General features: G+C 36.4%; 1 protein-coding gene across 6 annotated transcripts in view; it reads right to left on the bottom strand.

Annotated features, from left to right (window-relative positions):
* LOC309490294 (uncharacterized protein) overlaps window positions 1–13,389 on the bottom strand; it is a 142,155-nt gene that overhangs the window by 102,102 nt on the left and 26,664 nt on the right. The gene's annotated exons all lie outside the window — the stretch shown is intronic.

Below are 13,389 nucleotides of genomic sequence, written 5' to 3'. Positions count from 1 at the left end.
GAGCCGTCGGCGCTCAGAGAGGCATGGGGCCGCATGGAGCCGGCCCTCGAGGCCAGACCGGCCAGGAATCATGATGTGACTGGACTGGGCTGTGCTTAATCCCATAATGAGCCAGGCTGCGGAGTGACACGAGTGCAGTGGCTTTGAGGTGAATGTCAGCTCACCTGCCGTCGAGAGCCGATGGTGCAGGCGCACGGCCCGACAGCCATCGCCTGACCTTATTAACACAGATAATAATGCCATGCCATTAACCAAAAGTTCATTTTAATGCAATACAATCGGAGAAACCTGGTGTCAGTCACCCCATCCGTCCATCCATCCATCCATCATTCATTACATTTTTATTTGATTTGATCAATTTATTAGTAACAATAATTCATTATAATAAGGGCAAAAACTATAGCCTGACTACGTCAGACTTCGTACTTCCGCTCAATTTCAGTTCGCTTCTGTACTCAGTCTGAGATAGCGACCTATCTCCCAGTTTTCCTCCGGCCTCAAAACAGCCGGCCAATCAACGAACAGAGGGTGGGCTGAGAGCCGTGACGTAGACGCTGATTGTACCGTGGATGCGTAGATTTACTTCACATAATCTGCAAAAGTCGTTCACAGCCATGTTCACTCCGGTATTTCGCTCGATGGTTTTGTTTTCGCATCATACATGTGTTTACAGTGGAAGTTCGATGCGGCTGAGCCGGCACATAACACACGCCATAATCAGACGTTATGTGATTAGCTTACGGGTAACCAATGATTTTAAACTTCAGACAAGCGCATGGTTTTGATGGTAAATCTTTTTTTTTTAAATGGTGTGATTTTTACATCCTCAGATTGAAGAGAAATGCTTTTTCTTTAAAGTTTTAATTTTAATATGAATTATAATATGAAATTATGGTGTAAAGTTGACAAATGTGTGTGAAATTTATAGTTTTATTGGCAATTATCAGAATAGTTGTTTGTGGTATATTGTTGATTTTTCTTTCAGCAAGGATGCATTATTAAGTATATTTAATTTATCAAAATTAAAAATTTGATGTAGCTTTAGACTGTCTTAAACTAAATAAAATAGTACTCAAAACTCATTAATAATAATAATAATAATATCTTACAAATATTTACTTTGTATTAATAGCATCTCTTTTTTCTGCAAATGTTTCTTTTTTTACTGATATAAATATAAGAGAAGTATTATCAGTTTAAATTCAATTCAATAAACTCAAATTCAGTTTAAGTTTAAATAAATGTAATATCATTATGACAGCACCATTTAACCAATAAGCCAGCAAAAAGGTGATAGGAAAATGTATAATTTATGATTTATTAACTCTTTTTGTTCCACCTTCAAAACCATGTTAAATTGGGTTTTCTATTATTTGACATTTCCAACCCAAACCATATATTAAACACGAAAAAATGTAGGCCATAAAGAAAAAAATAGGGTTAGTTGTGAAGTCACCCATAAGTAAAAATAAACTAAATTACCACTAGGCACTGATGCAACCAAAAGGTCAAAGGTATTCAGTGGCACTGCAGGTCTAGAAGAGCAAACGGCTGAGGCCTTTGGTACAAGATGCTTTGCTAGAAGCTTGTTGCCAAACTGGCCTTTCGCAGCAAACTAAGAAAGAGAAGCAGCTCTGCACCTCGAGCGAATGCAAACCACTTTCTTTGATTCTGCTTTATAAGGCAGAGGAAATATGAAAAGGTGGATTTCTCAGAAATTCTTGTGGGGCATAAAAGAGGAGGGAAAACAACAACACCACACCAAGCGCAGAGCAAGCGTCAATGTTGGTTGGGTGATAGGGGCTTTTTCCACCCTGCCAACCTGGGCTCTGGGCCCATACCACATGAGAGGAGGGTGGAGCAACACGCACGCTAAAACCCCTCATCTGCACTATCAGAGTACTCAAGCGTTCAAGCTTCAAAAAGGATGCAAAGCTATCAAAAAAGTGGTCCATATGACTTGAGCACTATCTTCCAAGTCTTCTGAAGTCTGACAGCTTGAAGTGAGAAACAGACCCAAATTAGAATGGACTGTTTCCACTCCAGAAGGCGATACGACTGAATCATTCAATCAATGAGTTGAAGTTCAGAAGCAGATCAATTTGGCATGTGAATCATTCATTCAGATAAGAGTAATCTGCATCAATTGGTTCATTTGAAAAGATCCATATCAAAAGATACGCACACAACTATCAAATGAGTTAAATGGAATATAGCTCATATTGCTGCACTTGTGAACCATGTAGGAAGAAACATCATGGCCATATTCCAGGATGACAATGTCAAGATTCATCAGGCTCAGATTGTTAAAGGATGGTAGGGAGGAAGCATGAAGAATAACTTTCACACATGAATTGGCACCTCTGAGTCCAGACCTTAAATTCATTGAAAGTCTTTGGGATGTGCTGGAGGAGACTTTACAGAGTGCTGGACTTTTGCATTGCAAATACAAGATCTTGACCAAACATTGATGCACCTCTTGATGGAAATATCATCACAACATTTATTTCCATCAAGAAGGGCATAAATTTTTTGTCAAGATCTTGTATTGCTGATAAATACTGTTCGTTTGAATGTTTTTATTAATCAAAGAATCCTGATTAAAAAAGTATCACAGTTCCCACAAAAATGTTTCCAACATTGATAATAATATGAACTATTTCTAGCTCTATTTGAGCACCAAAAATAGCTGAGCATCAAATTAGCATATTAAAATGATTTGTAAAGGATCATGTGAACACTGAAGACTGGAGTAATGATGCTCAAAATTCACCTTTGGGAATCAGCAATACCTTAATTTCTTATTCCATGTTTTATTTTGTACAAGTTTGTGAAGAAAATGTGAGTGGTGCTTGTGCAAGGCGAAAGTGATGGTGTCCTTCACTGGGGACGTAGAGCACCTGTGGGTGGGATGCTGGGATCAGCCTTGCTCTCTGCCCTCCCTCCCAGCTGATGCATCTCACAAGGCAAGAAGCCCAAGGTTAACATCAGTAATACATGCCAGAAGAGCGCCACCTTAACCTTTACACGCATACTTCCTGCGGAATCCAAAAGATGACCTCCACGGTGCATATCAAAGTCAACCTTCAGGAATCCGACAAATTAAAGAAACAATTCACCCCAAAATTAATGGCATGTTCATGGACAAATGATCATTCTGTTCAATTAATCAGTTGATTCAGTTCACAAAACTGGTCTAAATGATTTATTTACCACTCACTGTCTCGAACTCAATGGAGAGGAAGATTATCAGTGAATAGCAATTTAAATTCAGTTTAAGGCATCAAAACATTCATATAGATCACTTTTATATTGATACTTTTATGTTGCTTATGATCTTTTTTTAAGCTTGAAAGCATTGTAACTGCATTGACTAGCACGTTCAAGTCTCACCCTTTTGTGTTCTGTAGAAGAAAGTCATACAGGTTTGAAACGACATGGGGGTGCATAATGACAAAATAAAAAATTCTGGGTGAACTATCCCTTTAAGTCTGTTTTTTCTTTAAAGCCTTATTCTGAGCAGCTCCCAAAAGTGCTTGTGTTGTAAATATCTCTCTTCTTACAGTACATAAACTTCCAACTCTCCTTCCATTCCATCTCCTCTCCCTGCGTGTCCCTCTGGCAATGTTTGTGCATATCCATGTCAGCATTGTCTGGAGGGAAAAACCCAGATGTTCCCTCGGCTGACAGCATTGTGCTCGGCTGATGTACAGCCTTGAGTATCCGCACCACCCCTCGGCTCTCTCTGTCCCTTCTCTTTCTGATCTAGACAAGGCAGTCTTTGCACCAAGCATCGGCTGTTCCTAGAAACCCTGAATGTAGGCCGGAAGCTATGCTACGCTAGCTCCAGAATGCAAAAACTTCTGGCTCTGAGGACCTCCGACAGATTCCTGAGGTCAGCCTGAACCCTGACATCACAACCTCCCAGATTCCAGACAAGCTCCTCTGGGAAAATTGTTGCAAGGAACCAACAAAAACTCCAGTATTACATAGCAAATTGTTTATCATGAATTACAGCTATAAGAGCAGAGGATAGGAGTTCTCCAAGAGAGTCCATGATAAAAAAGAAAAAAATGAAAAGAAAAAAACTTTCAGAAAATAGTTTAAAAGACTCGTTCTTCCAAAATGTACTTTGTTTTCATGTTTTGGCACGGAAAAACTTTTATAACATTTTCATGAAAAGTTTACATTTAATTACTCAAAAAATATCAAGTGGTGCAACCATCAAGTAAAACATAAAAGTATAACATATTTTTCCTTCAGGTCAGCCCAAATTGTTTTCTTGGTGGTTTCATATGGTTTTGAAAAACTAAGTTTAAGTTTACAATTTTCAATAATACAGTAAAAACAGTAATATTGTGAAGTATTATTTCAATTTACAGTTTCCAACACTGATAATGCATAGGAGTACAATGCACTTGAGTAATGATGTTAAAAATTCATCTTTTGGAATCAGCAATTTATAACTTTTTTTTATTATTCAAAAAAGTAAAAGGAATTAAACAAATAACATTAATAAAAATAGTTTTCTTACATCTTCTTATATCTTTATTTTCCAAAATTATCAAGCTTTTTTTTGTTACAAATATTACAAATTATTAATTCATAAACATCAAAGTTTTTGGGGAGTCACACCACAATACATTTCGCAACATTGCCATAAAATTATTAATTCATAAATATTTTTATATTTAATCAATACTATATTTCATATCGTTTTGGGGGGGGGGTCATACCACTTGACTTTTCACAACATGAACTACCCTTGCCTTGTCATAAAAAGGTCAAATTATCTGATATTTAATATCATGAAGTTTTAATTTATAGTGTACTGTAAATATCATAGTTCATATACATTTTGGGAGAGTCGCACCACACGACATTTTAAAGGTCAAATGGTCTGCTATTTTAAGACTTATTGACCTTGACACACAGTCATGAGGGTCTGCAGGGGTCTTCTCTATAGGATATCCTTTCCTGTTATATGTTTTTCTCCTGCATGCTGGTCGCACCACATGACTGCAGCATCTTTCACAACCTAGCACTCAAAACAACAGTCAACACACCAAAACAACATTGTCATTTCTTTCTAGCCAAATTTTTCCCAGTGTACTAAAGTAGGGGAAAGGTAAAAAGTGACAACAGTGATTCCCTGCATGGGAAGCTTGGTATTCCCTCCCTGGGTGGTGGGAAGGGAGGCCAGGGCAGACCTGTCCAGATGGACCCAGGCTTGGCGAGGACAGAGCAGGGTCAAAACAGAAACTGAAGTATCAAAGCTAAGTGGTCTGCTTCCCGAAACTTGGCACTTTGCAGCAGCACTAAGGGGGGATATCAGATAAACTCAACCCTGCTGTCGGAATGGCTGCGTGTAAGGAAATGAGGTGAAGGTCACGACCTGGAAAGTACAGGTCAAATGTGGCGGCCCACCATTGGAAAGCAACCCATGCGATCAGTGCTGCTAACCAGCAGATGGCCATAAAATCTGAGTCGAAGGTTGATGGAGAAGCAGGAGGGTCTCTGAAGGCCAATGTCCGGCCTTTCTGAATGCAATGGATACATAAGTAACGGGGCAACTGTCACATCAGGACCACCCACCGCCCGGGCCGGCATTCCCCCCTTCATCTCTCGGCTAAAACCAAAGCCTCATAAATGTCAAGATTAGAAAAAAAAAAAGCAAAAGTGTTTGGTTAACAGAGACATCTGTGCATGCTTTCCAACAGCCGAGAAAGATTTCGAGAGCTTTCCCGCAATTTTCTCTACTTTAAGTATTACTTTTTTAAGTTAAAACGTGAGCATGTGTGAAATGTTTCGAGTCCAATCTCGTTTAAACCTGGCTGGAGATAGGAAAAGGAAAGCCTTCTTCCTTTGCTAATCCACAACTGATCCAGTGGTTCCACAAGGATAAACCTGGCAAACTGCTAGACAAGACCCTTCAGGTCGGCCCGGATTGTTTTCAGGCTGCTTAGACGCTCAGATGCCTCGCACCTGATTAAAGCTGCGGCAAACCCAGAGCAGACAGATACAAGGTGGTCTTTCAGGATTGAGACTAATCACTGACAAATGTATAACAGGGTCATCCGAGAGCTTAAATGCCATGTTTTGTACAAGTTACCTAGTTTGCAGAGCGCTTGAACCACTAAAAAATGCAAGGTTTGATGTTTCAAACAATCAGGGGAATTATACAGCCACTTCCTCTTTGGATCAAGGACCAAACTTATTTGAGATGGTACAATAATGCTACGTTTACGTCATGTCGGAATTAGCTTTGTCGAACTAAATCTCTGACTTGACAACATCTATGTGATGTCACATTGTAAACATAAGTAAACATTTTATGGGGCTGGAGCAACGAGCTGTTTATGTTCATACCAAGCAGATGCTAATGGCTAGTTTGGCAGCTTAATATGAGCCTGCACATTTTCAGGACTCACAACCGCATTCAGGGGCAGAATCAAAAATGGCGATGTCAATAACATTGGGAAATTTGATCACAATTGACAACTGACAATTAAACCAATTGTCCAATCAAGTGTTAGCTCATCCATCAGAAATTTTAATCAGCCAAAAAAGGACTTTAAATGCTTAGTAACCAAGTGCAGAGAGTTTGAGCTGCGCAAATCATTTGTCCGTCTCCATGAGTAATGTATACTATCTCTTCTCACATTATATGACATGGCAGAGAGCTAGTTGTCCTGGGGTGCGTTTCCCAAAAGCAGCGTTGGCCAAGTATGTTCGCAAGTTCCGTCGTTATCAGCATAGTTCAACGAGTCCGTGTTTCCCGAAACCATCGTTCCAACGAACAATCGCAAACAGCATCGCAAAGTTGTATGGTTGGAACGACAGCTCTCCACCTGTGGTTAGCTGAACAGACTAGCTAGTTGATTTCTTCAACGATGCATCGCACTACGGTAGTTAAGCAGCGAGTTACGTCGTTGTTCGGGAAACGCACCCCAGGACAACTAGTTCTCTGCGGTTTGCTGAGAATGCGGTTGTGTGTACTGAAAATGTGCAGGTGTCAGTTCGATTAGAGAATGGGGTTGTCACACTGTATGAAAGCAACCGTATTAAGCAGCGCTGCCATACCAGCCATTACCATCTGCTGTAATTTTTTTGTTTTGTGTGAAACATAACAGGGGATTAAGAACGAAAACAGTGCGTAATCGATGCAATCGATTAAATCGACGCGTTATTCCAGCCCTAATATTTTATATTTTATACACACATCTCACATAGTGTTGGGCAGCACACTGTAAAAAATTATTTGATCAATAAGTTACAACATGTTTTTACCCTGCTTTAACTCATAAAAATAAGATAAGCAATTTTAAACTTTTTTTTTTTAATAAGTTATACAAGATACATTTTTTAAGTCAATTCAACATAATTTAAGTTGAAATTACTTAATCATCTAAGTTGTACTTAAAGACAGCGACTTTTATTTACAATGCATGCTTGAGATAAACAAGACATAATCCCATCACTTGTGGACAGAATATTTTTTATCATTTGAAATCAAGCTGTAATTTTGGCAGATCAAGCAAAAAGTGAATAATTGTTAGTTCAATATTATAGGAATAAAATAAATGCTATAAAATTAGCCTTTCATTTTGCTAAATGTGTCAGCAATTTTATTACAAACAAATGTAATTTCATCCACAAAATAATAATTAAAGATTTTAGATATTTTTTTGTTATAATATAATATAATATAATAATAATAATTTGATCATTTGAGATTCAGTGGAATTTGTTCATGGTTCGGGGGGGCAAGCTAATATTTAAAAAAAATGACTAATAATTATAATAATAGTGGATACTATTCATTCACTCAGTGTTAGTTATTGATTAGCATTGAATATTAAAAACTGTAGTTGTGGTACAAGATGCTGCATTGAATCCCATAAAATCTCCTCAAGGCAGGAGTCATTACCAACCCAATCGGCTGACAACCTCATTTCCGTCTTTGTACATGATCCCATGACTTTAGGTGCCTGTGGGTGGAAGACTAATCTAAGAAAGGGAGTCTAACCCTCCATTCAATTCATATTCTTATAGTGAAGTGTCCCCAGCCTACAGTGTTTTAAAGCAATCTCATGAGGATATCCATTGTTTCTAAAGAAATTGTGCCATTACAGAGATTACAAATAATTAATTTAAACAAATTATTTCATATATTACATTAATAACTGTATTAACAAACAAAAAATGACAATGAAAAAATATATATTTTAAATACAATAATTTTTAAATATATTAATACTTTACTATTATGTAAAGTCTTGAGTATGAGTTTAATTATTCTTGTATAGGGATCTATTTTCCAGTAATGAAGGCTACTTATTAACCAAATATAAACACATTTGCTTATGTGAGAAGAAAGAGGCGGCAGAGCTAGAACAAATGAAAGTAGCACATCTCGGTTGCCATGACAATGATCAAATACACAAATATACACAGCATCATCTGATAACAGAATGGCCAATCAGAATCAAGGCCGAGAGTGGATTCCTAACATATTCTTTTTCCTATCACTTAAACGTGATTACTTGAAAAATAAAGCGTTTATTTATAAAACTTTTAAAGAATTAGGTTTCTTTAATCATTATCCTTTTAATCATTATTCATTTCTTTAAGCACTCGATAATAATTAGACAAAATTGTGTAACATAAAAGGTAATTGAAGTCACATGACTAAATTCTGACAGTTTTAATGATGAAATGTTAGACTAAAATGTCATAAACAGGAACAACACTGGCAATCTTCTTGTTTCTAAACCATTTCCTGTGTAACGTTTCTCTATCTTTTTTATTACAAATCTCAAATAAAGCACAGAAAATACTTTTTGTTTACATTCAAATCTAATTCCCGCAGATGCGCCGTCGACTCTACAGTTACACAAAGTGCTCGGTCACCAGATGGCCATTTGGCTCCGACAGACACCTGGTATCAATGAACGGTAATTATTATATAATCAAACTAGCGTACCACCATGTTACTTTTCCCAACAGATGAGAAAGCTCAAAATACATCCTTGCTTGCTTGATGCCAGTCTCTTATAATGATCATCAGTTGAACACACAGCTAATGTTTACAGTGCCACAAGCCACGGGCAGGGGCCAGGTGAGGACACCTAACTGCTTATTCACGAGTGTTGTGCGTCTGAAGGCACCATGGGGATGACATCGGCGCTTACATGTCAGCTGTTGTCTATTGTGCCGTATTTGGTTCACCACCCATATCAATATTGAAGCAACACTGGAGGAAACAAACGTGTGATATAATCGTAGCTTCAACTGCCTCGAATTCTGAGAAGCCTGTTTAAGAAATACTATGATACTAAGAACCGGACGTGTGCTATACTTTTGGTTGAACCCCTTTTAAAATGAAGCGCAAACAGGAAGACATGCAAAACTTGTTTTAATACAATATTCAGCCTTTATTTTAGTGCTTCAAGAAAGCATGAGAATTGTATACATCCTCAGATGCCCAATGCCCACCCTGCCAGTTAGTTTCAAACATGATAATCCTCACCCATGATAAACGTTAAGCAGGAAAACCTAGCGAAACTTGTTGACCGGGATCAGCTATTTACACATTTGACTATATCCAAACCCTTTGTAAGATAAAGAAAAGGCATTTTTAGATGCGGTCGGGCCAAATCCGGGTTCCTGCTGACCATCATGATAGTCTATTTTAGAGTTATACGGTAATATTCCAAGTATTCACATGTTCATCACTTGAAACAGTAGAACAAATGAGGTTAGAAGTTGACCATGAGTTCTAGTGAAATGTGTGGTTATTGGTAGGAAGCTTCTACGCATGTCATCGAGCTGAGGCATGCGAAGCAACATTTACGACAGGCCTGTGCGTACGTCGGCAGCAGAAACAGAGAGAGCTCACGTAGAAGAGCTAGTTGTCACTTTTTCTTTACTGCATTCAAATATTTATTGTCCAGGAAAAAAGGATACAGATTTGTGCAATAGCAGACTATGGGGCAAGTTATCACAGTTGAATCTGCCATTAAACAGGATTTAATGGACAATTTAAACAGAAAAATAATTATAAAACACAAAACAACAGCAACAAATTTATTTTAAGGGCTGACATTTTAATGAATAAATTGTAAACATTATTAAACATCTTAATCATGTGACTATTTTAGTTTTGAGAACAGAATTTACAAGAATGATTCTAATTTTAGGATCATTTTGAACTTGATATTTGATGCCAACATACAAAACCACTGCTGGTGAAAACACACTTGTGTAATTAGAATTCTGACTCGAAATCGTACTAAAATGTAGCCCTTGTGACAAATAGTCTCCCCTATTTGACGCATACAAATTTCCTTGCATCTGACCTCATGTGAATCCCGTTTATACACGAAAGCGAGACGAGAGAAAACAGGAGAGAGAGGCCGAGAAAGAGCAGTCGAGATGGCAGCAGAGCTCAGTGAGCACAGGGGCCCCTTCGCTTGGGAAGTTGGTTCAACGGTTGGGGCCCAGATGGCTCCACACCTGCGAGAGACCCAGCTAAAAAGACATCCAAATTTCCCTCACAATATTATGTCCCTGAACAATAACCCAGCTTTCATGGCTTAAAAAAAAAACAATAATCCAAAAGAAAATGAGCAATTAGTGTATTCAGTGAGTAAATTCATTCCAGGGCCGAATCTACACAATGTGAACTGATGACGCGTATAAAAATGACAAAGACGTGTCAAAAATGAGGCGATGGGGCAGATGTTAATGATGCGACATATGGCTACTCAAAACAGGCTTGTCCACGAAGATTAATGTAAATACTCCAGTTATTAACAATTACGCTTTTAGATTAACTTTCCGGGTCACGGTGACTGTTACTGGAGTATAGGGCTTTTTAATATCAGTATCTTTGGAAACAAAACACTTTCTCAATTCTTACGGTATTACACTTTAGAACCTAAATATAGTGCTTTCTTTTTATAAAAATCTTTATGGGCACTCTGGGAAATATTGTTTTATAAGCAATGTTTTTTGTTGAAATATGGTTCCTAATTCAACTCAGAAAAAATCTAATTGACTAGCAAGTTTAAATATATATATAAAAATGGTAACACTTTACAATAAGGTTCATTAGTTAACATTAGTTAAAGTATTAACTAACATGAACTAACCATGAGCAATACATTTGTTACTGTATTTGTTAATCTTTGTTAATGTTAGTTAATAAAAATATAGCTGTTCATGTTAGTTCACAGTGCATTAACTAATGTTAACAAGATTTTAATAAAGTATTAATAAATGTTGAAATTAACATTAACAAATACTAAGAAATGCTGTATAAGTGAAGTCATTATTAGTTCATGCTAACTAATGTTAACTAATGAACCTTATTGTAAAGTGTTACCAAAAATATATATAAACATACTGTATGTTGATGCAACTTCTCACATTAGTATGTTCACTTAAAAAATGTTATCATAACTCATTACTATTTAAGATACATCTACTGAACTTTACAAATGACAGAAGTATAAAATATATGCACATAAAGCATATATAAAAACTAACCTGCATTACTAACACAGACATAATTTAATAATTACAAATTTAATGAAATTATCATTTAAAATATGATGTTTTTGAAAGAAGTCTCTTATGCTCAGCAAGGCTGCATTTATGAGTACAAATATTTTTAAATATCTGTTTTCAATTTTAATATATTTTAAATGTGTATGTAATTTATTCCTGTGATGCAAAGCTGAATTTTCTGCATCATTAAACCAGTCTTCAGTATCACATGCTTTTAAGTGATATTATATTTTATATATTTTAAGAGATAATTTTAACTATATTACCATACAGATGTGCTGCATTAATCCCTATTATGATAATAAATCTGATAAATATATGTTAAATAGCTAAAGTCTTTTGATGTGATTAAAGGCAGAAATCATTCTAATATGCTGATTTGCTTTTCACAAAACATTTATTTGTATTATCAGTGCTGAAACAATTTTTGCTGCTTAATATTTTGTCTTGTGAGCACATGAAATTTCTTTCAAAAAATCTTAAGTGCATTCAAAGAAAATATGAGTGCTGATTATTTATTTTTAAATGTTCAGTTATATAAAAATAAAATGCCTTTAGCTATTTAACACATCTTTATCAGATGTATTATTATAATAGGGATTGTTGCAGCACATCTGTATGGTAATATAGTTAAAATGATCTCATATATAAAATATAATATTGCTTAAAAATATCTCTATTAAATGGAAATAGGACTTTCAGAACAAATGGGTTTATAAAGATACTGTAAAAAGAAATTCCAGGACTTTTCAAGCACTACTTTTTTGGTTTTCAAAGACTACAATCAGAGATCACACTTATCAAACAATATCTTTAGTATTTTTTAAAGATTTTTCTAGACTCAAATTACAGATATAAGGTATCAAAAATACAACTTACAACGTATTTAATAGAATATATTAATACAAAGTTTATAATGGCTATTATTATATTCAATAAATAATATTTTATTTCATAATGTTGGTGTACTTTGTATCGAGAAAAGTTCTGATGGGGGTTCAACAGTGTTAATTTTGCGTGAAACAATTGTATTTGTGTTTTTTCAAAACATTTAATTTCATATACTGTATTTAAAGAAGTCAAGCACTTTTCAAGTACCTCTTCGTAAATATGGCTGTTTTTAAGGGTTTTCCAAGACTTACATTTCAAAAAGTCAAATTCACGTTCAAGTACTTTAAGCACCTTATACAAACCATGTGATATTGTGAATATGCCCAATAAGAGCTTTTCACCACTTCTGTGCTGCATCATATCAAATTGACTTTCACAAGTCACGTTTCATGAATGGGGAGGCATATAGCATCACCTTAAACATCACCTGTAGGAGGGTATCAGCAGGCATCAAGACTAATATGGCAAAGTATTCGCCCCATTCAGCCCGATATTACGAATGCAGCAGTTCCATCTAAAGGATGAAGCCAGTACTGCACTTCACATTCAGATGCTTGTCTAACTGTACATTTCCTAACCATTATAATGAATTCCCTTTATTAAATCTACTTGTGACACTGAGTCAACTGGAATGAGAGTATAAAGCATGTCTAACATGCAGGGAAGCCCCTAGTCAATGACTGGGTATTCAGAGCGCTGTCCTCAAAGGAATTCGGGTATGACTGCATGTAATTGACCAGAGGTCCTGTGAATCCCGTGTGTTTGTTGTCAATGGAATTTTTCCGGCTAAGAAACATGCATTGTCTCAGATTGAAATAAAACACATTTGTCGCCTCACGTACACATAAACGCATATGGGCACGTATTTACGCCTACACTCGGGCTCTTTACATCAATCCGGGCAGATGTTCAAAGGGTTTGGTA

The sequence above is a fragment of the Leuciscus leuciscus genome (genome assembly GCF_965113295.1).
Source record: "Leuciscus leuciscus genome assembly, chromosome: 25".
Lineage (NCBI taxonomy): Eukaryota > Metazoa > Chordata > Actinopteri > Cypriniformes > Leuciscidae > Leuciscus > Leuciscus leuciscus.
Note: the sequence above shows the minus strand (reverse complement) of the source record. Positions and strands in the feature narration are given on the sequence as shown.